This window comes from Passer domesticus, chromosome 2 (genome assembly GCF_036417665.1).
Source record: "Passer domesticus isolate bPasDom1 chromosome 2, bPasDom1.hap1, whole genome shotgun sequence".
In the NCBI taxonomy this organism is placed as follows: Eukaryota; Metazoa; Chordata; class Aves; order Passeriformes; family Passeridae; genus Passer; species Passer domesticus.
In genome coordinates this window covers 47344953-47349972 of record NC_087475.1, presented here as the reverse complement: position 1 = coordinate 47349972, position 5020 = coordinate 47344953, and the positions used below count along the sequence as shown (strand labels likewise).

Here is a 5020-nt window from a genome sequence, read left to right as displayed (position 1 = left end):
TCACTTTGCACCCATTGCTTCTGGTCCTGTCATCACCACTGAAAATGGGCTAGCACCATCCCCTTTGCACCCTACCTTCCGGTACCTATAGGCATTGATAAGATCCCCCCAACTTCTCTGCAGAGAGAAACAAAGAAAGCCTTCCAAGATATTCTAGATTAAAAAAAAAAAAAAAAAAAAAAAAAAAAAAAAAAGAGAGAGAGAGAAAAAAACCAAACTATAAGCTACTACTTTATTCTGCAGCTACATTCTTTGACCCCAATATATTTGTTCCAAATGAAGCTCAGGGTGGCTTTATCATAGCTCTGTCTCTTCTGAGGTCAGTCCGGACATATCACTGTAACTACATCATTTTTATATGTGGTATCAGCAATAACAAGATTTCCTTTAATTACAGGATGTGAAAGGTCACTTTCATCCACCACTGCTCTCTTTTCCCTCTCTCCTTCCCTCCTTCTCCCTCAAACTTCCCTTGACCCTGAAGCTAGGCCATACTTCTCAGCCCAGTCCTCATATTCTAGACATGTAGCAAGGCCTCTCATCCTCTACAAGATGTTGTCCTCCTCTACAAGATGTTCTGTGAGCAGCTGCAGCATGTATCCTCACTAAGGATCAGAAATCAAAGGATATTCCAAAAGGAATTGAGTTAAGAAAACAAGCATATGCTGTGAAGTACAGAAATGATTCATTATTACCATCAAAAATCATCAGGAAAATAGCAAATAAATAATGTACTGTTGCCAAAAATAAGATAAATTCAGTAGCTTCACCTCAAGATGTAAGGGCATGGCTGAAGGCACTTTAATTGCCTAGCATAGATAAAAACTGTAAGGTCAGTGCAAGCAAGGCTTTGAAAATGCACAGAGAAACAGAAAATGTGATCAACCTCATACAGAATGGACTAAAGTCATCATTGCCAGGAAGAGAAAAAGGTGGTAAATAAAAGATGAGTAAATTAGACAATATGTAATTAAATCAATGTATAGATTTTTTACATGTGTTCTTTTACCGAATATAATTTATCAGGAAGCCAACAAGACATCCAATGGGAAATTAAGCAGAAAAGGACAAGCCGTCCAGTAGAAAACTAGGTAGATAATTCTGGCTGTTTAACAGGCTTTGAGGATGTAATACTGCCAGTCAAGGCAGTCGTTATGTCATAGCCACACATGGGCATGACAGCCACAGCCAAGCTCAAGGACTTGTGTAGCTCTGAGGACTGTGACATAGTAATTATGTGCATATGAACCCTGGTAGAACAATTCACAAGGATGTTAAATAATGGTCCACTATGAGCAGTGCCCACCTAGGAAGATGAAAGTGTAAATTTAGCATACCCCAGACACAAAGTATGGGAATGACGGTAGAGTGGTGGAAGGTAATACTCAGATTTCTTGTTGAAGGTGTAGAATAACAGAATCCATTAGCAATTATGATCAAAATGTACTAGACTTTGCCGGACAAGTGGGAGTTGTGCAGGATCATGTACTCAAGGACAAAACTCTTTTTTCTCTCAAGTGACAGAGAAGTTGCTGAATGAACTGCAACAGTGATACAAAACAGCATATCAAGACATCCTTCATGCTGAAATGACTCACTGCACAACCTCTAACAGAGTATATAGGAAGTACAGAGCTCCTCTTAAGCACATCTCACACTGTACTTCATCTTTGTCAGATAGCTGCCATCAGTTTCTGGACTATTATGTTCAGCATTACACCCTATCCTAACACTGTTCATAACTGCTACAGTGTTAGTCTTTCCATGGTGATAACCATACTGTGGCATACTGGTAACAGCATAAAGAGCAGGGAGCATGCATTACATCCAAAGTGATCTCTCAACTCTGAACTAGCCTAGAACAGATTACAAGGTGGGCAGACTACCCTGGATGACAGACCAGGTTACAAAATTTACTGATGAGAGACCAGTATCTTTGCCAGTGTCCTGAGCAACAGCGATTTCCTTGGGCAAATCAGGTAGTAGATTAGTGCACAGTGTCACAGATGCCTTAATCTTTGTAATGCTAAGGACCCTTCTATTCTGGATTCAGTGTTTAGTTTTCACTTACATTCCAGTAACCCTTGACCTAAGCTTTTGCAGCTGTATTTTTCTGAAACTTTTGTGGCAGTGTTTTTCCCTTATGGCTTCCATGCACACTTATGAGTAGCTGTCTAATAAAAAAAATGGTTGAGTCTATTAACCCTTCTCCCAACAAGGTGTTTTCTGCTGATTTTTAAAAGATGCCAATAACTTTTTACATGTACTAAAATGTTTTGAAAAATAAAACCATGTGAATACTTTTTTAAAATGGAACAGATATTCTATTTTGTTGCATTCTACCTTGATTTTCTTTTTTTCCTAATTCTATTCTATGTCTTTATCTTTTAGAATTTCCCTCAGTCATCGTTAAAATGATCATGCATCTTGTCTGCAAAAAGTTTTTTTCTGAATTAGGGGACCAATTTTCAAGCATTTTTTCCTACGCCCTTAATCATAAGATAATGGGAGACATCAAAGTATCAAATGTCTGTATTTCTGTTCAACACATGAAACTCCTTGGAATTATTTATGTATTTGCTTATCTCACAAATATAGTTACACTTACAATTATCTGGCTATGCAGTTTCAAAGAATTGTGGCTTTTACTCCCTTACACCTGTTTTTCCAGAAGACTAAAGTCAAACTGAAATACTGACATGAACCACTTGCTTGGGAGTATGTCATTTTGGGTTTTGATGACTGCTTGGGTATAGATGAGAAAATAATTACTTACTCCAGTAATTATTATACATAAGTATAATTTTACCATTCACATATTAAGAGTTTCAAAACATTTATGATTGGGATTTGTAACTGAGAATAAAATAGTTGCAAAAGAGACTTTATATGCCTACTATGCCTTATTCCTGAAAGCTGCTATGTCATAAAAGGTTATTGTACTGTTTTCCTGTTGCAATAGATTTCATTCCGGTTTCAAGAATGATGTTTTTTTATGGAAGACATATTCCCAGAGTCTTTATTGTATGAAACTGCTTTAGAACTTCAGTTTATGCACATACAGTATACATACATATTGATTTAATTCTAGAAAATCCATACACATTTTCTGGTCTAGTGTTTTCAATATGTTACATTTTGACAGTTGGAAACAAGTCAAATTTGAGTTTTGCTGGTTACCAGTTCAAAAGCATCAATATCATTTTAACTGAATTCTATATCTTAGAATGCTAGCATGAAACAATTTCTGACAACATACTAATTTGCAGAAGAATGGGACTTCTCTCTCAAGGTACGAAATTAATGCATGAACAAGTAATGAAGAGTTCCAAAATCACATTTTCCTCTATAAGTATTCATTCAAGTGACTTCAATGATGTGCATATTTGACTAATTGCATTGTAGGATTTAAAAAAATATAAATATACAAAAAAACTTCCTTACTGTGCACAGTTTTTAAAAAATCATTTTAAAAGCTTACAGGCATTTAATATTACAGCTGAATTTCTCAGCCTTCTTTAGATATTGTGTGGGTGGACTGAAAGGGAAAAAAGTGATTAGCTGCTTTATTTCTCCTGACTTTTAAATTGTCAACATCTTTCTATTTATTTCTCAATATGTCCTTTATGACTAAAACACAAGGATAGATTCTATCGATTAGAATTTTGTCCTTTAGGTGTCATAGAGCAGTGTAGATTACCAGAATCTTAAAAATCTCTACAGAAAAATGAGAACAATTCTACACTTATTGTTTTATTCATAGTATTAATGAAAAATAATAGTAATTTTGAAGATTTTACACCGGGAAAAGTTTATTTTTAAAAAGGTATTATGGAGGTATGTATAATTAAGTTTGAAGATTAAAAAAACTAAACTAATATCATCAAAATGACAGCAGGCTAGCATGAAATAAACAAAATTATACTGGCGTGAAATAACCTCTACTGTGTAGGAGGTGAGATCAGATGATCTAATGGTTCCTTTTTGACCTTAAATCTGTGGTATTATGAAATTTCCCGTCTTGTCATGGTATAGAATTTTTTGTTCAAGAAGCGGTATGTTCAGCCAGAAACTAGGGGTCAGATGAGGAAGGCAGCTCTGTCAGGGACAGTAGAAATGAGGTTTGGGAAATCAAATCCAATACATCAGAAGTGTCAAAAGAGTTGTGAACTTGAATCTGGTCAATGTCAGGAGTAAAGGAGGACTTTTATTAAAGGGAGGATTAAACTTCCTAAATATTAACTTTAGCTGTCTTAAATGATCTGAATGCAAGTTGTTAGAGTTCTATATTCCTCTTACATCTTTTATAAAATACATGCTTCCTTTCACAGATTGCTATGCTTGACTCCTTGTTGCACAAGCATTGATATGATTCTGCTAAATGTTTACCTGTGCTGTGTATAACCTGGGAGGTACAAGTAAATTCATTAGCCCTGCCACCTTATACAGTCACCATCCAACTCCATAAAGAAGAACCTGTTTCTTGTGTGATCCATCTGTTCCGTTGGCTGGCAGCTCCCTGACATGGCAGAAATCCAAGGACTGGCCAGGTTTACAAAAGAAAGGTTTACAACAGCCATGCTATCTGGAAGGTCATGACAGGAACCTGACAACAAAAATTAAGGACTCCCTGTGAAATATGATCACATTAACATTGAACTATTCAGTGTGCCTGTTGTGATGAGGATCATACTGTTTCATGTTTAGCAATTATTCCATGGCAACTATGGCATCAGTACTCATCTGTCATCAGTTAATGGTAACTGTCAGTATGCATGTGGTTTGGCAAAGAACTTGATAGACTTCTGTGACAGACAATGATTTCTTAGCCCACTGAGAAGCAAGTTGTTAACAGAAAGGCCCAAGGATTGACTAAAGATATTGGGAGAAGAAATCTGAACTGGAGTTGAATGCCAGTATAAGCAGGATATCCCATGCTGCTGGAGTAATTACCCTCTTCACCAAAAAAAAAAAAAAAAGAAATTGCTTTTTCCTGAAGCCAGTTCAGACAAATGCAGAT

General features: G+C 36.2%; 1 long non-coding RNA gene across 1 annotated transcript; it reads right to left on the bottom strand.

The window, feature by feature from the left end:
• Window positions 1-213: 213 nt before the first annotated feature.
• LOC135295385 (uncharacterized) lies at window positions 214-1184 on the bottom strand. The gene is made up of 2 exons (XR_010357456.1): window positions 1010-1184; window positions 214-605 (listed from the first exon to the last, which is right to left on the bottom strand). It is a non-coding gene; the product is annotated as an uncharacterized LOC135295385 (long non-coding RNA).
• Between the last annotated feature and the right edge of the window lie 3836 nt (window positions 1185-5020).